The 21,917-nt window shown below is 37.6% G+C and overlaps 1 long non-coding RNA gene across 1 annotated transcript in view; it reads right to left on the bottom strand.

The window, feature by feature from the left end:
* The window catches only part of LOC145717785 (uncharacterized), a 229,667-nt gene that overhangs the window by 108,607 nt on the left and 99,143 nt on the right, over window positions 1-21,917 (bottom strand). The gene's annotated exons all lie outside the window — the stretch shown is intronic.

The raw sequence follows: 21,917 nt of genomic DNA, 5'->3' as shown, positions 1-21,917 counted from the left end.
CAAAATCTTTAAAAAAAAAAAAAAAAAGAAGGGCCTATGGACTCTGAGAAACAAACTGAGGGTTTTAGAGGGGAGGGGGGTGGGGGGATGGGTTAGCCCGGTGATGGGTATTAAGGAGGGCACCTACTGCATGGAGCACTGGGTGGTATACACAAACAATGAATCATGGAACACTACATCAAAAACTAATGATGTAATGTATGGTGATTAACATAATAAAATAAAATTAATTAAAAAAAAAGAAGTGCCTGTGGTAGCAACACTTGTAAAAGAAAGGAATTTGAAAGGAAGGGGAGGGGGCAGGCATTGAGTTGCAAGGCAGGCTCAAGGACAGACTAGGCTAGCTCCATAGGGAATTCTGGAGCCTCTGGAGCTAGAATGGCCCTTCAGAGTTGTTCCAGGTTGGACCAAGATGACAGGCCTTTTTATTCCCGCAACCATCATAGGATATGGATGATCTGGGAAGGAGTGTGACTTGGGGATGAGGCGAGCCTCTACAGCTGGAGGCTGTCTACTAACCTCACTCCCAGTAGCAGAGCAGGTGCCCTTACTTGAAGGAGGATCTAGGCAGCGCCTCATGGCTTCCACTACATCTCTTACACTCACCTGAGGGGAAGAGTCTTTTTTGGTAAGGGATCAACACCACCTCTGCTGGCTGAAAGCAAAGCCTACAGGCATTATGGCCCCACTTCCTTCCAGTCTGTTAAGAACAGCCACAAGAAAGATATCATAAATTAAATCAAATACATTATGTAGTGCATTTATTTTTATCTCAGTCTACAGCCCTTGGGTTATTTTTATCACCTTTTAAAAAAGAAAATTCAGCTCTCCCTGGCCATCCCATCAATTTGTCAAGTTTGAATTCTGAAATCTATACACCCATATAAAATTTACACCCCCTCCAAGCATATTTTTATCCCCACATAAAATTTATGTCCGCAGTGTTTTGCCAATATGGCCACCATAAAAGTTTTTGTTTAGATTGAGAGAGTGAGCTCTATGTGTTGTAGATAACAACTTTCTTGGTGCAGAACAGCCAATGATATAAGTTACAGGATAGTGTGTGGCTGTCTTACGCACACATTTATTAGCATAAATGTGTTCAACTTCTGACTAGATAAGAAACAGGCCAGATGCCATCTCATGTATGGTGCCTTTCTCACATCTATTTTGCATAGGTAGCAAAACCCAGAGAAGGAACAAAAATCAGCATCAACCCAAATAAAACAGCTGAATAAAATCTGTTTGAGGAAGAGAGAAGGGGTTACATTTGGGAGTTTGAACAAAGGTGGAGGTGTTAGGAAACATTACTCATTGATTTCTCACTTGCAAGTGGTGGAGGGAAGATCTCTTGCTAGATTTTTTTTTTAATTACTATTATTATCACCATTATTCCAGGGAAGAATCAATAAAGTAAAAATGCCTATTTTCTTCTTTAGTGAAATACCTGTCACTTCTTGCTTCACTCCTCTCCTCCCTAGATTTGATTATTTGGAGATAACTTATGAAAAGCAATTTCAAAGTCTGTATAGTACCATGCTCACTCTCCCAAGTATTCCTTTTAATGAGTTTTGCATGTCCTCAGTTTCAGATTATGTAATCGTAGACAAACTCCATGATCTGGCTCTAGCAATTGACAGACACAGATTTGATTATACAACCGTGAACCACTAGGGAAATCTTTTATTCTTCTTGCAAACCCATAATTGCCTGAGCTTTTCTTTGCAGCTGCCTGCCTCTCGGCCACCCAGTTGGGTTTCACTTTGCAGACTACTAACTCTCAATCACAATCTCCAGTGTTCATGATAGAGAAAACATCCATCCAGCACTAAAACAAGATGAAAAGACCATCCTTTCCTGTCATAAAAATCGCCCAAATACAAAGTCCTATTTCTACCTCACAAAGGTCTCCATCTGGGCTTTGCATGGCCCACTTACTCTATATTAACAAAATCCACTATAAGAAATCACAAATTTGTAAAGCACTGGGGGTAGATGATATGGGTGGAGATAGGTGAGAAGGTAGAAACTGACAGGAAATGTAAAATCATGTATTTGCTTTAAACAAAGGTTTATACCAACACTCCACAACACTCATACCTGGTACATTTAAGTGCACCTGTACTTTTTGATTAGTTGACTTACAACCTTCTGCTTGAACCTTTCATTTCCTTTATGTCTCTTCAGTTTCACCAATACAATCCCCATCCTAGAGCATGGTAGAGTAGCCTGTATGTAGTTGGTTCTCAATATGAGTACATTACTTATTAAAAGAATGAATGAATGAATGAATGAATGTGTATTGAATACCTCCTATAAAATGGAGCATCAGTGGAGTCATTGATCGCTAAAACTGAGAGAATACATGTGAAAATACTTAACACAGGGCCTGGTACTCAATACATGTTGTTTTTACAAAGTTCACTTTTTAGGGCAGAATATATTAGAAACATACTTGGTAGAAGAGAAGATGCAATCAGAACCTCAATTTTGATTCCTAACATGTTGAATATTTTCTCCAAAATATTCCCAGGCTAATCAGTAAAACCAGGAAGCTTACTGTAGGAGTATGAGTAATATATTTAGCCAGTATCTCAATTAAATTGAAGAAGATGAAATAATCAAATTAAGAATATTTTAGTGACTGAGGGCGCCTGGGTGGCTCAGTTGGTTGGGCGACTGCCTTCGGCTCAGGTCATGATCCTGGAGTCCCAGGATCGAGTGCCGCATCGGGCTCCCCGCTTAGCGGGGAGTCTGCTTCTCCCTCTGACCCTCCCCCCTCTCATGCTCTCTCTATCTCATTCTCTCTCTCTCAAATAAATGAAAAAAAAAATCTTAAAAAAAAAAGAATATTTTAGTGACTGAGAACAATACTTGTGTACACACACACAAATGAACAAAGGGGATAGGATTACCATCATGAATATGGATTTATAGAATGCAAAAAACATGGTTTTCCTTATTATGAAAAATAAAGATCTTAATCTAAATCTTATATCTATATTCAGTTCCCCAAATTCTCTTAGGAGGACACAGTGCAAGCAGTGACCACCAATTGTTCAATGAAAGGGGAAAATGAAAAGGCTAGGGTTCTCCTTTGTCCAATTAGTTGTGGTTTCTGGAAAGAATAGGGATTATAGAGAAAGTGGAGCAAGGTGCAGCCAGGCCAATGTTCAAACTGAGATATCGCTACCATCTTGTTAAGAACAGTCATTTTCTGATATTTGAAGTTTCTCAGACTGTACAAACGATATTCATGTATGTTCCTCGAAAGATCTGGATTTTCTACAGTATTTATTAAAATGTTAAGATAATATAACAATGTTGAGACACCATAGCTTATGTTCAGGTACTAAAATATCAAACAAGAGACAGATTTCCATGTTTGTTGATTCACTAAACTAATATTTTTATGACCCTAGGATAATATTAGCTAGTTCCTTCCCTAGCTATAAAACTAGAAAGATTGATAAGATAAACTTGATGCCTGACCTTGACATTTGTAAGAGTAAGTTTAAGGCTTGTCAAAAGACTGACAGTTCCTCTTTAAAATAAATTGTCCAGAATATTAAATGATGTTTTATGTACAAGTGCATTCAATTTGATTTTTGCAGTATCATAGAAATTACCAAGCATAGTGTTAGAGTTTTTAGGGGAAACAAACCTTTTGATCTTTATTCTGAAGTTGGATTCTGAAACCATGAGGATGGCTCCTTTTGAAATATCTTTCCAGTTATAAAGGTCTTAAAGGCTTCGTTAAGAAGTCTGCTTTGAAAGCATAAAACATAGGTAAAAGTATCTGGCCTTGAATCTAGTAGGCTCTCAAAAAATATTGTTGAAATGTGCTATGATTTTGTCTCCTCTTGAAGATTCATTACATGGGGAAACAAGGAGGAAGACCTCTTGACTCCAAAAGTTAGAGATCTATTAAGAAGCTTTGACATAGCTTTTCTACTACACAGTTAAGTGGAGGAAGTAAGCTTGCCATGGAAGAAACAATGCTGGAGCTGGCGATTTGTAGCATCAGTGCCAGTGTTGGTGAACCAGAAGATTCTGAATGGCAGTGTTCCAAGGCTGAGACCCAGAGCCAATTTGGAAGTAAGGAACATAGGCCTCCTGGATGGGGATGAGAGAGATCTGAAATAAACTAATGTTTACCTTTTACCTTATTGTGATCCTTGGACCACTATATCAAAATCACCTGGGGAGTTGTTACAAAAGAAGATTCCTGAGCTATACCCCAAATCTACCAAACCAGATTCTCGACTGGGGAAATACCTTGGAAACTGCAGTTTTAAGCAATCACCCCCAAGTGATTATTATAAACAGTAAAGTTTCAGAACCACTAAACTGATGCTTCTGCAAGTGGGCTAACATCCCAAGGTATAGATCTTCCAAGGATTCTTTGCATTTGAAAAGGACTTTAACCAACTATATACTCTCTCATGAAGCAAAACCTGAAAATAGGAGCCAAGACTGTAGAAACACAGTTGAGCAGATGCATAGGAGTTTGGAAAGAAACTTCAGAACCACAGGTTTTCTTCTCCCTATCGACAGAGCTTACATATTACCCAATGTATTTCCAAATGCTTTGGCCCTTTTCAGCAGAGAAGCTCAGGACTGTGACTGAAAGTAGCTACCACCATGGCCCTGGACCCACCCACTTACTTAGTAGTCACTTCTGAAAGCTTCATGGAATCAATATTGGAAAGAGGGGGGCTTAGGGTCATTTATAATTTCTAGTTAACTACAGATTAGGCAGAATTTAGATGCAACTTCCAATGTGGAAAATCTTTCTAAACTGTGATTACTTTTCTGTATCTGAAAAAGTCTAGAATGGTTAATAGAGCCGACTTCCTTTTTGAGTATTCAGAATTCTGCTGGGCCTCAGGGTCTCCTGAGCATATCAATGGCCAATAACATAAGACCATATCTGAATCAGAGATAGGAAACTGGGCTAAATTATTCTAGCCCAACGAATTCCATAACAACATAGTTGTTGGTTTTATTTTAATTAAAACAATTCTGAATGTTTTTATATCCTCTATCTCAGCCTGTTTTATTGCCATTTGACTCTTTTTCCTCACAGTGGGTTGGGGGCAGGGTAGTGGGAAGGGGAAGATTCAACACAGACTTTCCTGTAATTATGGGTTCTAAATTACTGGACTTTAGTTAAAGAAGGACTTCTCTGTATTTGAGACCTAACGTGACTTATCTTATCACACTTTGTCCTGTGTTTCCCAAAAAGAATACCTCCTTTCCTGGAATATGAATCACAGAAAAAAGTCATCAAGTAAGTGACAAACACTGAGCTATACAAAACTGATTTCTTTCCTGCAGAACTTCTAAGAGCCTTTATTATATAAGCTTCATTGAAAATCTCTAGGAATAAAATAGCATGTAGCATCTCACAAACTTATATAACTATCAATTCCTTTTTTTTTTATTTATTTGACAGAGAGAGACAGAGTGAGAGAGGGAACACAAGCAGGGGAAGGGGAGAGGGAGAAGCAGGCTTCCCACAGAGCAGGGAGTCCGATACGGGGCTCGATCCCAGGACACTGGGATCATGACCTGAGCCGAAGGCAGACGCTTAACGACTGAGCCACCCAGGCGCCCCTCAATTCCTTTTTTGATAGAGCATCTTATGCAAGTAGTTTCTCACCCTCGCTTATGTGACACCACAGCCACCTAAACAAGTCCGGCTTGAATGGTATCTAATCAGAGAGACTGTCCTGACCATTTTCTCTAGGGTAGCCCCAATCTCACTCCATTCTACCTCCTTAGTTGCCTTTATTTGTGTTCTAGCACTGATCACTACCCAATAAAAATATGGTATTTTTTGTTTACTCATTTGTTTTTATCTATCTCCCCTAATAGATCATAAGCTCCAAAAGAGCAGGGGTTGTGTCTATTTGATATAATTGCTATATATCTAGTTTCTAGAACAGTGCCTAGCATATAGTAGGCTTCCAATAATATTTGTTGAAGTAAAAAAAAATCAAACTAAACATCTAATGTAACTCTCTTTTGGTCACCTGATACCAAGAAACATTAACCTTGAGACCAAATGACCAAACCAGTATCACTGCCCAATATCATACAGAGCAGAAAGTATGTTTGAAAATTCTTTTGAAGGAGAGAGGCAGCCTTTTCTAACTCCCTTATGGGCAGGTCTGAATTATGCTGCCCTGTAATGTCAGTTGAATTATCTCATCTTTACAAATCAAACCTTTCAGATTTATTCTACCCATAGAAGTCCCCTGCAATATTTCTGTGTCTTACATCCCAGTACTATCATTTAGAAAATATGGCAATAAGATATTTCTATGTTTGATAACAGAATAACAAACTGAACTGTCTATACTGTTAACTTAATTTCTAGTGGCTATTCCTCACAAGGCAAGGCCATCCTAGTATTGGAATAAGTACCCTAAACTACATCACAGATTTAAAAATGTAAGCTTTGGGCTACACTGGACCATGGGAATGGGTAGAGATACAGAACCAAGAACTATAGCACTTCATAAACAAAAATAAAGCTAGACAAATAAGACAACACAAATGAACTCTAAGGGTGAGATGGTGGAGCGAGGTTTGTTCACACAAAATCTGTTCCCAAAATTTAATGAAAAGAACAGTAATAAAGAAAAATTATGAAAAAATAAGCAGCAATCAAACAAAAAGGGCTCATACTCATACTCATGCCACAGTCTTTGAAAAATTGTAGCCAAGGGAAATGAGAAATAGAAGTTTCTCAGATTTGATACAGCTTTCATCAAGCCCCTCTCTCCCATGAATTAGTACAGTGGGAAGAATGTGGGTAGATAAAACTCTTGAAAGTAGATTGAAAGGAACAGATTTGGAAAACTTCTCAAGAGGAGAAGTCACTCCTTACTAATTCGGTATCTTGCAAGGATACTGAGAAAAGTACAGAAAAGTCTATGCAGCTTCATTTTGGTTTTTGCAGGATAGGACAGATGTTGGAGTAAGAAGACAAAGCAATCACTATCACCCACAACTAATTTTTTCTAGCAACAGCTGAGAGTAGGCAGAATATAAAACAAGAAATTAAGTAAGATAAAATTATTTGGAGTGAGAAGCTCAGAAAGAAGAGTCACATGCACATGCCCTGATGAATCCCCCACCCCTAGCAAACAGGATAAGTACTGTGGCCAGGGGTACCTGGGTGGCTCAGATGGTTAAGCATCAATTCTTGATTTCGGCTCAGGTCATGATCTCAAGGTTGTGAGATAGAGCCCCACATTGGGCTCTGTGCTGGGCATAGAACCTGCTTAAGATTCTCTCTCTCCCTCTCCCTCTGCCCCTCCCTCCTCATGCTCTCTCTCTCTCTCTCGCCTCTAAAAATTAAAAAAAAAAATTTAAAAAGTGCTGTGGCCAAAACCCAAATGTTTCACATATTGTTTTCTCTATCATTGATTATATTTATTGGAAGGGAAGGTTCTAGGCTTATCCTGAGTTAGAGGACAACCTGAAGCTAAAGGTATCTATGTGGAATCAATGGTGCTGTCGCTTGGGTCAGTGCTTTCCAGTCCTAACTGTGCATTCAAGTCACCATTTGGGGAGCTGCTAAAAAGTGCCAATTTGTAAGCCTCAGCCCAGACAAGGTAAGCCAGAATCTTTGGAGGGAAGGGCCAGGCACTGGTATGTTAAAGAAGTTTACCCAGATGATTGTAGTGCCTAGTGAGGATAGATAATTACTGAACTAGGTGGAATAAATCTTATTAAAGATATATGAAGAAAATTACAGATATGAAAGTAGGGACACACTAACTGTGACTGCCCTCAGTCAGTAAAATATGACTAGAACACCCAATGCCTAGTCCTCAAACTGAAGCTCTTAAAGAGATACAAAGTAAAAATGGAGTGAAGATGAATTCATAACACTATAAATAGAATTTCTCAGATAAGTCTTTAACTTAAACATGAATAAATGAAAAGATGTAGAATGACAGCTCTACAAAAACACTAACTACAGGAGAGAGCACGGGAGAAAGCAAGGGAGAGAAAGGAGGAGAAAAGGGAATACAGATAATGAATCCATGCTTGAAGTAAACATTAACCATTAAAGAAAAGTTTCAAGAGCATGAAGAGTCATTGAAACAAGACATCAAAGACAAATGATAAAACAATGGAATAAGAAGAATGAGATGAAAAGGGGGACTACAGAGATTTGAAAACCAAAACAGCATTACTGAACTATGAAACATATTATATACCATGAAAATGATGAAAAAAGAAAGCAGAGGTCATGATATTAATATCAGAGAAGATTGAATTCAAGGGGAAAAAACATGTTTTGACAAAGGATACCAGCCACAATGAGAATATAACTACCATAAATATTCATACACTATATAACACAATTAGAATACACAGAACATAAACTACATAAAATGCAAGGAGAAATATCCAGAAACCATAGTAAGAGTAGATCTTAACACATTTCTGTCATCTAAGACAGATGAGATAGACAAAAAAAATAAAAAATAAGCAAGAATAGCCAAGACAATTCTGAAAGAGGAGCATAAGAGAGCAGAATTAAAAACATTATGAAGCTGCAAAGAGTAAAAGAGTTTAATAATGTAGAAGAAATAGGTAGATAAATGGAATCCAATGGAGTCCAGAATTAGAGTGATACACATATGAAAAAGGTGGCATTTCGTATAAGCAAAGAAGATATAGATAATTCAATTAATGATGTTGGGACATGTGACTGTTCCAGAAAAAGACTGAATTTCTTTCTCATTAAAATAAATCTTCAGTGGATCAAAGATTTCAACAATATAAAAAAAAACACAAAATTACTAAATGACTAAATGCACACATAGGGGGATTAATTTATACATTTGAAGTTAGAAGCACTTTCTAAGCAGGATACAAACCTCAGAATCCAAAAACAAAACAAAACAAAAAAGACAAAATTGACCACAAATAAATGTAAGCCTTTTTATTGAAAATGTCAAAAATAAAAACAAAAGACAGACTGGAAAAGTGTTGCAGTATATATGATAAACAAACAAGTATGTTCCTTCATTTACAGTAAGCTTGTACAATGACTAAAGAATGAACAACCCCAAAGAAAAACCAGGCAAAGAATAGTAGCAGGCATCTCTCAGAAAAAGAGAGATACAAAAAAGAGGCCATACAAACAGCCATTAAACACATGAAAAGATGTTCAACCTTATTCATGATTAATGAAATGCAAATGAAAACAGCAATGAAGATGTCTTTTTCACCCATTAGATTCTCAAAAATTCAAAAGCCCACCAAGATGAGGAGTAATAGGCATTCTTATAATTCTCATACACTGTCGGTAGAAATGCAAATTGGTCCCACCTCTGGGGAGGATAATTAGGCAATAGAGGCAAGCCATGTACCCAAGAATAACCACTACTGGAAAAGGGGCCACTTAAAGGAAATCTACTTAAAATGAGAAGCAGAATATCATAGGTTCTTTAGTTGGAATTTTATCTTTAAAAAATAAATTACAATGACAAAAGTCTACTACATCTTGTTTTTTTAAAGAAAATTTTAATGTAACTATGTGTGTATTCTTCAAACAAATAAATTAAATGTTGATTGCAGCTTTCTTTGGTTTCACTTTTTTGACAAAAATGGCATGATAGCACAATAAGGCATCCTTCTCATTATTTCATAACAAGATTATTAAGAGTAAGTTTTATAAAATATTTAAGAGCTTCAAATTTCCCAAGGACTTCTCTTGATTCCTGATATTCCAATTATTCTATTTCATCCTATCTATCTTGTCACTATCTGTGCAAATTTGTTCTTTTCCTCAAAAGTTAACTTTTCCATGTCCTCACCTGCCAATGGCTTTATGGAAGTCAAGCAAATCTCCATTACTTTCATCAGTCTCAGTAAGTCTTGTGTCTTTTACAAAATTTGAAATTTCCCTTTGCATTTGATTTGTACTCTCTTTTCACTGTACAGACTGTCAAAAACATTTATATGCTAGGCAAGGATAGGCTCCAGTGCTGAGTAGGGTAGAGTGTTAAGTGAAAAACCATTTCCTAAGTGGTCAATTCATGAAAGAATATTGTTGTGCTCTAATGACTTTTGCTTCTGCATAAAATCATGTAGCTGTGGGGGTTAAAATTAATGAATATTTAGATAATAAGGATTTCCTGTTGCATATCAAAATTTTAAAATCCCTTTGTACTCTGCCTAGAATGTTCTTTTCCTCTCTTTGTTAACTCCTGATCATCTTTCACAAGTCAGTTCAAGCATGAATTCCTCAAGGGAGCCTTTCCTGGCCTCCCTGACTAGGTCAAACATCCTATTACAGGTTCTTATTGCAACTTTGGAACATGTATCATGGTTCAAACCTACAGTTCTGTAATTTAATTAGTGACTGCCTTTCCCACTAGACTGTTTACTTCACAGAAGCAAAAGTTATATCTTGCTCAGAGTAGTCCTTCAATAAATATCTATTTATAAGAATAAAGACCTAGAAAGCACCCAAATGTCCAGAGTATTAAATAGCCACTTAAAAAATGAGCTATGTCCTGATACAAAATGATTTCCAAGATATATTAAAATGTAAATAAGCTAGGTGCCAAAAAGTCTGTAAGATTCTATTTGTTCAAAGACTACATATGTATGTTAGTGGGTGCATAAAATATTTTTCGAGAAGAAATTAACAGAGGTTACCTTTGGGGAGACAGACTAGGAGTTATGGGGAGGAAGATTTTAAGTTCCCTTTTAAACATTTCTATACCGTTTGAATTGTTTTACTACATTCATGTGCTATTTTTAACTTAATAAAAATGTATTGCTTTTTGATAGAGGGCACAATGCTGACCAGCAGAGTAAGACAAGAAATTAAATGTCCCTGCAAGCAGTCAACAACTGGAAGCCATAAAGAGTTGAAACAACCTACTGTAGTCCCTATCTCTTGGTTGGTGGCTACCATTTCCCCAGTAACCAAGCCAGAAAACTAAGTCATCTTCTACTCCTCTTTCTTAGCCCTTAGATTTAATCAGTTATTAAGTCCTCTTGGCCCTATTACCTAAACAACTTTCCATTCTATTCTCTCCTCATCATTCCCACTGTCGTTGCCCTAAATCAACTCCTTATCATATCTCCCTTGGACTACTGCAATACTCTTTTTATTTCCTGCTTCCAGTTTCTACTCCTACAACCCATCCCCTATTCTGCTGCTAGAATAATCTTCCAATCTAGGGTGCCTGGGTGGCTCAGATGGTTAAGCGTCTGCCTTCGGCTCAGGTCATGATCCCAGGGTCCTGGGATCGAGTCCCGCATCGGGCTCCCTGCTCCTTGGGAGCCTGCTTCTCCCTCTGCTTCTCTCTCTCTCTCTCTGTCTCTGAAGAATAAATAAATAAAATATTAAAAAAAAAAGAATAATCTTCCAATCTAACTCTTCCAAAACAAAGACTAAGAAACCAACCCAGCCTCTTCTACTCTTTCCCATGACTCTTTACATTTCAACCATCCTGGTACCTTCATTTACCTGAAACACCTCATTAGTTTCTTCCTCAGGGGTCTTACATATATCCCTCATTTCTTTGATATTCTCCTCTTCCCCATTTGCTTGGTTAACTTCTGCTAGTATTTCATCACTTCTTCCCCAACCCCTTAGATTAGATCAGCTCCCATAGCATTTTTCCCTTATCCTTCAGAGCACTTATCACACTTATATTTGTTTTTCCCTTATCTGTCTTCCCCACTTCCATTAAGAGAAACCCACAGTGCCTGACTGAGAGTTTGGCACATAGTAGCAGCTCAATAAATTATTAACTGGCTGACGCCTGAATGAATAAATGAATGCAAATTGTTTAAATCCCATCACTGGCTCCTTACCACGTGAAAAAAAGAAGTATATGACTTTACTTCATGATTGGGCTTCTGCCTGCCTCTCCAGGCTCATCTTCACTAATGTAAGCCTTTGCAGCTCATGCTCTAGCAATCTGAATTACAAAGTTCTGTAACAAAACTTACTACTTCTCCTTGCCCCTTTGTATATACGGATCCTACCACATCAATTATCTCTCCTTTCTTCTCCTTCATGTATACCTACTGAATACCTACTCATTCATAAAAAGTAGCTAGAAGTATCTCTTCAAAGAAGTCTTCTCTGATTTCCTAAATAAAGTTCATTCATGCTTCCTCTGTGCTTATTCTATACCTTGTATGTTTTCTCTTTTATTGCATTTATCATACTGTGAACATTCTCCAGGTAAGAATTTTTGTCTTACTTATATTTTTCCTCTAATACCTAACACATAACTAGTACATAGTAAACACTACATGTCTGAAGTTAATTGAACATGGATTGTGTGTGTGAGTATAAACTGTTAACAGTATATATATAATACCTGCATGCTCATGTATAATTTTTCCTGGGCAACAGAAAATATTACCAAGATTTTATATGTAGTAACTCCATTAACTGCCCTGAAAGAATAGCAAATGCATAGTTTTTTTTACATCTAATAAACCTTCATGCTGCTGGTTGAAAAGCTGTATAAAGCTTTGTCTCCCTGGGACACAGCCAAATCTAGGGCAAACAGACTTTTTTTCTCACGTCTAAGGTTTCAAATCCATGTGGCAAGGAAGGCAAAGCAAATGGCCTTTACAGACTACGCAATTTAACAGCAGTGAACAAACCAGCCATTTTGTGCCCATGCAAGCATTCCATGCCATCTTTTCAGGTCACATGAAGGAATTGGGCCTAGCATAGCTAATGACAGGAAAAAAAGAAGAGCAGAAATAGCTTTTCTTTCTCCATAGGGACACAGATAGCAATTCTGAATTATCAAAGCCTAGCCAGCCACTGTCATTTAGTCCTAGCATTTAGATTAACAATCACTAGGGTCATCCTCCAGGTGCACAGAAAGGTTAATAAAATAATAACTAAAGCCTTTTCTGGCTTCCTAGGGCCTCTCTAAGGTATACCAAATCATTCATCACTATTAGGCTTAGTCAGCATTAAATAATTTCTGTTCAAAGGCCTTTTTGACACAGTCAAGATTTAGCCCATTTGGGGATCCCCATCTTCACCCTAGGGATGTTGAAGTTACATCTAGACTTATCTATGGCATTGCTGAGGTCTGTAAGAAGTCTCTCTGGAACGTTTTGTTTGGAACACCAGGGGTCAAAAGCAAACTCTACCCATTCTTCAAGGCCCCGTCAAATTCTATCACCTTCATGAAGCTTTCCTAGTTAATTCCACTCCTACCTAAACAAAACTTTCTCTGCATTTTTATGGTACTAAGAATCTATGTCCCATGACTGAAGGTTTGATGATATGGTGCTGTGCATTGTTTTCCAAGTGTTTCATGTAGGATATTTTTTTCTTCCCAAAAGAGAGTGGTAGGAAGATCCCTTAGGGCAGAAATCAAGACTTCCCATTTGAGCCCAGTTTAACAAATGTCTTCTAGCACTTATTATGTTCTATATTGTGTTGGTTAGGATGCTTTTGGTTGCAAACCATAGAAACCCACTTGAGGAGCTTAAGCATAAATGGTGACTTAACTAAATGATATAGAAGTATCTTATGTGACCCATTGAGAGAAATACAGCTGGACCTAAGGAATGGACTTTTGTCCCTCTATCTTTCTTTGCAAACCAGTTTCCTCTACCTTGGGGACCAACATGGTAAAAAACATAGTTTCAGATAATCCCTGAGCATACATTACTAATCTGGCCATGCAAACACAGGATCTTTCTCAAAGTCCCAATTCAAATTTCTGTGGCATAGACTCTGGCCCAGGTTAAGTCAGATGATCACCCTTGAGCCTATCAACTCTACTGCAATCTAGGTGGGGAGACAGACATATAATGAGATAATTTTTGAGATAATTTGAATATAACATGGTTAAGTGTTTTTAAAAAGAGGTAAAGTTATGGCTTCACCAGAGCAGAAGAAGGGAAACGGGGGTTCAAAGAATGGTATTGAAAAAAGAGTTAACAGGTAGGAAAGGCATTCCAAGCAGAGGGGACATCACGAATAAAGACATGGACATATGAAACAGAATGGTGTATCTGAACATCTCCAAGAGCATTAAATAAGAGCCATAACATGTTTAAAAAGAGGCTGGAGAGGTAGGCAGCGGCAAGATCATAAAGTCCTTGAGTGACATATAGGAAAATTGGTTCCATGTAGAATATGGTATAATCTGATTTATGTTCTAGATCACTCTGACAGCTGTGCAGAGAATGAATTGGAAGAGAATATGCCCCAGCAACTCAGCATGAGACATGCATTTGGTCATACTGTAATAAAGTCTGATTGAATAAATGCAATTCATGACATCCTGTTTCTGGCCAAAAATTCCCTAACAGATCATTATCTATTTGATCACTACAGCTCTTTACTCACCTCCCAGGTTCCAGGTGGGTTTGTTTAGTATTCCAAAGACTACATCAGTAGTTTTAGATTCCAGGCTGTTCTGGAGACCTCCATAAGGCACAACAAAGCCATAATTAGGAATCAGGGACCTAGGGCTTGAGAAAAAATCTCTATCTTGGGATAATGTGAACTCTGAGACCAGTTAGTCTGGGGGCTTATAAAAAAGCATATCAGAAAAAAAAATTGCTTATCAGGTCACCTAGTGAGATTGGGTAAAAAAGCTACATGATTCCCAAGACTTGCCTTCTCACGGCACTTCACAGGTGCATTCTCAGCCATTTTTCTCTCTCCTTCCCATACTACCTCCTACTACATCTAGCCCATCAGGTTGCAAACAGCTGCAACATTACTTCAGTGATGGTAATCTCTGACTGTGAGTCAGTAACAAGAAAAGAGAGGGGATAATCCAACTGAAATTATTATGGACTATATGAGGAAACATTTGCTCAGAGCATGCCTGTAGAGCTGGTTTTCAGTACATAACACTCCCCTGTCATTCTCTCAATCCTATCAGCTAACACATTCCGTTATAGTTACCATTTGAGAAATTGTTTTAGCAAAGCAAACCTGGCCCTCCAGCTCTCCCTTACTAGAAAAGTTTTCAAGATCTCATTCATTCCCTCTTTTTCTCTCACTCTTGCAGCAGAACAACATTTTATTTGAGAAAAAAATCAACTCAGACAGTTACTAAAGTTTACCACTCAAGAGACACACGCAAAGGTCACCCAAAGTTACTGCCTGGCATTTGCTGTCACAGACAGTGGCTTTCATGTGGAACCACACAGAGTTTTTAGAGCTGGCACTGTCTGTGGTCTGTAAAATCCCTATTTTCTGGAATGGAGTCCTGAGGACACATGTCAGAGTCTAATTCCCTGCCTCATTGCCCCTTATCTCTCTGCCTTCCCTTCTGTCCCAGTGTAGTCTACCCACTTGTGATTAAAATATCTGAGGATCCTCCTTCCACACCATCCACCCCAACTCCCACAATCCTACCCCCAGTCACTCCTTTTCTTCCTGCCTACTGCCATTACCTCTCCAAGCTAAAATTGATCTCTCTCAGCAGAGGAGCTGTTTCCACTCAAAGGACAATGGAGAGAAATTCTCAGCCAACTCAGCACTAAAGCTGAAAGCTAACTAATTAGACCTTTGCTATATTTTCACACTTACTCCCAAAATAGAAACATATAGGCATAGAAATATGGCCATAGAAATGATGACTATATGTGTGTATACATTCATGCAAACACATAAGCATTATTTCCATGACTATTGCACAGCAAATAAATTTAAGAACTGAGTTAGAGAAAGAATGAGATTAGGCCAATCTGGGTATTTGGATTCTCACAATGGATAATAACTTATTCTCAAAGGAAACCTTTGTGCAGAGAGAAAAATACAACTCTTGTCTACTCTTCTTCAAGAGAAGGTGCAAACATCTAATTGGTTAGTAATTCAAAGCCAGAGGAAGGCAGAGGCTTTGTAGCAAGTCTCCCTTTCTTTTCTCCTACAGGGAACCTTCCTCCTTCCTGCTCAGGCTCTCTGTACTCTTGGGAGAACCTCAACTCTGAGGGATGAAGGAGCTAATGAAGACCTTCAGACTGAAAGCTTAAAGACATGTTATTCTTTCCCAGGATGTTTGCATTTCAAAAGAGAGTAGAGGATATAACCCTAAAGAATGAATCCCTAATACTGGAATTTCAGAAATATGGTAGTTGGGTAAAGAAGTTATAAGTGGTAAGCAAATAGGGTGGAGGAGGGTTTCCAGCATCTTCAAATTACACAAATAATTTTTCTCGCCTATATGTAAAAACAACATGATGTTGACACTCTCTCAAAGTACTTCATTTGTCCCACTGTCTATAAAATCAAGCCTGTACTCCTTAGTCTAACATTCAAATCGTCACAATTTTTCCAGGCTCATTTTCCAGTGTTCCTCTGTAAAACTTTTTACTCCACTCATTATCTCCCAAACATTCCTTCACTTAATAATTTTTGCTCTCATGAGGCTTCTTCTCCCTAGATTCCCTGAAACTGAATTCTTCCAACTTCAGCCCCACTCATTGTTCAAGGCACAGCTCAAATCCTACCTCCTATAAAAAAACTTTCCCTAGGCATCTCAAGCAAAAGTAATCTCTCACCAAATATATATCTGCCTTCCTGCATTATAACTAAAATGCAGAAAAATACAATACCACACAGCGATTAGAATTGGACAGGTCTGGCTTCATAACCATCCTCTATCATTTTCTATGAAATGTGTGAACCTGGATAAGTAGCCTATCTCTTTGGACCTTATATTCCTTATGCTTAAGAGGTAGATAATAATAGTAACTATCCCACAAAGTTGTAAGCATTAAATAAGATAATTCATAGAAAGTACTAATCAAGGACCTGAAAGAATAATAGCTATTATTGTATGCATAACTTCAAATAATTCTATGAGGACCCTGGAATATTTAAACAAGGCTTCTTTGTCCTTGTTTTATTGACTGCTTACATATGGCTTCCATCCTGCCTTCCTAACTTGAACTACCAGAGTATGTTAGATATTATTAGGTGTCCACCAAAATCCATTCTTTTCTTCTTTCAGAAACATGGACAGAGACTACTATCTATCTATCTATCTATCTATCTATCTATCATCTATCTATCTATCATCTATTTTTTTAACATATAATATATTATTTGTTTCAGGGGTACAGGTCTGTGATTCATCAGTCTTATAGAATTCACAGCACTCACCATAGCACATACCCTCCCCAAGGTCTATCACCAAGCCACCCCATCCTTCGCACACCCCTCCACTCCAGCAACCCTAAGTTTGTTTCCTGAGATTAAGAGTCTCTTATGGTTTGTCTCCCTCTCTGGTTTTGTCTTGTTTCATTTTTCCCTCCCTTCCCCTATGATCCTCTGTCTTGTTTCTCGAATTCTTCATATCATTGATATCATATGATACTTGTTTTTCTCTGATTGACTTATTTCGCTTAGCATAATACCTTCTTGTTCCATCCACATCATTGCAAATGGCAAGATTTTGTTTTTTGATGGCTGCATAATATTCCATTGTATATATATACCACATCTTCTTTATCCATTCATCTGTTGATGGACATCTTGGCTCTTTCCATAGTTTGGCTATTGTGGACATTGCTGCTATAAACATTGGGGTGCACATGCCCTTTCGGATCACTACATTTGTATCTTGGGGTAAATGCCCAGTAGTGCAATTGCTGGGTCTTACGGTAGCTCTATTTTCAACTTGTTGAGGAACCTCCATACTGTTTTCCAGAGTGGCTACACCAGCTTGCATTCCCACCAACAGTGAAGGAGGGTTCCCCTTTCTCCCCATCCTTGCCAACATCTGTCGTTTCTTGTTTTTTTGTTTGTTTGTTTGTTTTTTACATTCTTTACGGTTTTGTAAAAATAGGATCATGTCATCTGAAAATAGATAATCTACTCTTTTTTTCCAATTTGGATGATTTTTTATTTATTTTTTCTTATCTATTTGTTTTGGCTTGAACCTCTAGTTAAGTGTTAGATAGAAGTGGCAAGAGTAGACATGCTAGTATTTTTCCTGAGTTTAGGAGAAAGGTATTCAGTTTGTCATTATTACTTGCTATATCAGCTATGCATTTTGTATAGACCCTCTTTATCAGTTTGGGATAATCAATCCCTTCTATTCTTGTTTGATTATTGTTTTTCTTATGAAGGGGTATTGGACTTGTGAAATCATTTTCTGCAAATATTGAGGTGATCATGTGGATTTTGTCCTTCATTCTATTAAGATGGCATATTACATAGGTTTTCATATGTTAAGTAAAACTTGCATTCCTGGGTTAAATCTTACTTGAGCATGATGTATAATCCTTTTTATATGCTACTGGATTTGCTTTGCTAGTATTTTGCTGAGGATTTTTAGGTCTATATACTTAAGGATATTGGTTTGTACTTCTTTAATCTTGTGATGCCTTGGATGGTTTTGGTGTCAGGATAATGCTGGCTCCATTGAATCAGCTGGGACAAATTCTCACCTGTTTTCTTTGGGAAGAACCTGTGAAGGATTGGTATTAATTCTTCTTTGAATGTTTGATAGCCCCAGTGAATCCATCTGGGCCTGGGCTTTTCTTTGTGGGAAATTTTTTTAAAAATGCTATTTCAATTGCTTCACTTGTTATAGGTCTATTCAGATTTTCCATTTATTCTTAAGTTTCAGTGGGTCATGTCTTTCTAGAAATTTATCAAATTCATGTAGGTTATCTAATTTGTTGGCATACAGTTCATACATTTTTTTAATAATCCTTTTTATTTCTCTAACATCAGGAGTGATCTCCCCCTTTTATTTTTCATTTTAGTAATTCTTCTCTTTTTTTCATCTCAAGAGTACTTTTTGAATAATGGAAATTGGATATTTTATTGAATCAGTGAAGAAAGATGATTCACTTATAATAACATTCATTTTAGTTATAATTAGGGTTGACCTTTGTGGATATTCATTCTGATGCAATATAGTATAGTTTATGTGAGATTTAAAGGTGAAGACAAAAGTATTCTTGACTTTCTTTCCTAATTATCTGAGGTCATGTATGTCATCTAGGTCCTCCTTTGTTGTTTGGCCAAGTTTACAGATCCCCTTATGGTTATGAAATATTTCCATGTATTTAGGAACAGTTAGGAAATAAGGGACCTGGTACCTGCACTTGGGGGCAGAGTATTTAGAAAGAAGATCATTTCAGAGACGGTAGTCACTACCATTTATTATTCCCATCTCACAAATGATAATAATGAGATCAAGGGAAGTAAAGTGACTTTTGTAAGGTTTTATAGAAATTTGCTGAGAAAGATGAAACTGGGACATGTCTCTTACATCTACAGTCACATAGCTACAGCTAACTGCATGAAAGTGTAGTCTCTTACATCTACAGTCACATAGCTACAGCTAACTGCATGAAAGTGTAGATAATGTAGTCTCTCTCCTCAAAGGAAAGCTGGGGTGGCAATCCTTATATCAGACAGATTTTAAAACAAAGACTATAATAAGGGATGAGGAAGGACACTACATCACACTTAAAGGGTCTATCCAACAAGAAGATCTAACAATTGTAAATATCTACACCGCTAACATGGGAGCAGCCAATTATATAAGCCAATTAATAACAAAATCAAAGAAACACATCGAAACAATAATAGTAGGGGAATTTAACACCGCCCTCAATGAAATGGACAGATCATCTAAGCAAAAGGTCAACAAGGATATAAAGGCTTTAAATGACACACTGGACCAAATGGACTTCACAGACATATTCAGAACATTCCATCCCAAAGCAACAGTATACACATTCTTCTCTAGTGCCCATGGAACATTCTTCAACAGATCACATCCTGGGTCACAAATCAGGTCTCAACTGGTACCAAAAGATTGGGATCATTCCCTGCATATTTTCAGACCACAATGCTTTGAAACTAGAACTCAATCACAAGAGAAAAGTTGGAAAGAACTCAAATATATGGAGGCTAAAAAGCATCCTAACAAAGAGTGAATGGGTCAACCAGGAAACTAAACAAGAATTAAAAAAATTCATGGAAACAAATGAAAATGAAAACACAACTGTTCAAAATCTTTGGGATGCAGCAAAGGTGGTCCTAAGAGGAAAGTATATAGCAATACAAGCCTTTCTCAAGAAACAAGAAAGGTCTCAAATACACAACCTAAACCTACACCTAAAGGAGCTGAAGAAAGAATAGCTAATAAAGGCTAAACCCAGCAGAAGAGAAATAGTAGAGATCAGAGCAGAAATCAATGAAATAGAAACTAAAAGAACAGTAGAACAGATCAACAAAACTAGGAGCTGGTTCTTTGAAAGAATGAATAAGATTGACAAACCCCTGGCTAGACTCATCAAAAAGAAATGAGAAAGGACCCAAATAAATAAAATCATGAATGAAAGAGGAGAGATCACAACCAACACCAAAGAAATACAAGCAATTATAAGAACATATTATGAGCAACTCTATGCCAACAAATCAGACAATTTGGAAGAAATGGATGCATTCCTAGAGATGTATCAACTACTAAAACTGAACCAGGAAGAAATAGAAAACCTGAACAGACCCATAACCAGTAAGGAAATTGAAGCAGTAATCAAAAATCTCCCAAAAAACAAGAGCCCAGGGCCAGATAGCTTCCCAGGGGAATTCTACCAAACATTTAAAGAAGAATTAATATCTATTCTTCTGAAACTGTTTCAAAAAGTAGAAATGGAAGGAAAACTTCCAAACTCATTTTATGAGGCCAGCATTAGTTTGATCCCCAAACCAGACAAAGACCCCATCAAAGAGGAGAATTACAGACCAATATCCCTGATGAACATGGATGCAAAAATACTCACGAATATACTAGCTAATAGGATCCAACAGTACATTAAAAGGATTATTCAAAATGACCAAGTGGTATTTATTCCTGGGCTGCAAGATTGGTTCAACATCTGCAAATCAATTGATGTACTACACTATATTAATAAAAGAAAAAACAAGAACCATATGATCCTCTCAATAGATGCAAAAAAAGTATTTGACAAAGTACAGCATCCTTTCTTGACTAAAACTCTTCAGAGTGTAAGGACAGAGGGTACATACCTCAATATCATAAAAGCCATCTATGAAAAACCCACAGCAAGTATCATTCTCAATGGAGAAAAACTGAGAGCTTTCCCCTAAGATCAGGAACACGGCAGGGATGTCCACTATCACCACTGCTATTCAACATAGTACTAGAAGTCCTAGCCTCAGCAATCAGACAACAAAAAGAAGTAAAAAGCATCTGAATCAGCAAAGAAGAAGTCAAACTCTCACTCTTTACAGATGATATGATACTCTATGTGGAAAACCCAAAAGACTCCACCCCAAAACTGCTAGAACTCATACAGGAATTCAGTAAAGTGGCAGGATATAAAATCAATGCACAGAAATCAGTGGCATTTCTATACACCAATAACAAGACAGAAGAAAGAGAAATTAAGGAGTTGATCCCATTTACAATTGCACCCAAAACCATAAGATACCTAGGAATAAATCTAACCAAAGAGGCAAGAATCTGTACTCTGAAAACTATAGAATACTCATGAAAGTAACTGAGGAAGACACAATGAAATGGAGAAATGTTCCACGCTTATGGATTGGAAGAACAAATATGTGAAGATGTCTGTGCTACCTAGAGCAATCTACACATTTAATGCAATCCCTATAAAAATACCATCAGATTTTTTCAGAGAAATGGAACAAATAATCCTAAAATTTGTATGGAACCAGAAAAGACCCTGAATTGCCAAGGTAATGTTGAAAAAGAAAAACAGGGGCACCTGGGTGGCTCAGTGGGTTGAGCGACTGCCTTCGGCTCAGGTCATGATCCCGGAGTCCTGGGATCGAGCCCCACATCGGGCTCCCGGCTCGGCGGGGAACCTGTTTCTCCCTCTGACCTTCCCCCCTCTCATGCTGTTTCTCTCTC

This window comes from Leptonychotes weddellii, chromosome X, assembly GCF_054177405.1.
Source record: "Leptonychotes weddellii isolate Sample4059 chromosome X, ASM5417740v2, whole genome shotgun sequence".
Classification (NCBI taxonomy): Eukaryota; Metazoa; Chordata; class Mammalia; order Carnivora; family Phocidae; genus Leptonychotes; species Leptonychotes weddellii.
Note: the sequence above shows the minus strand (reverse complement) of the source record. Positions and strands in the feature narration are given on the sequence as shown.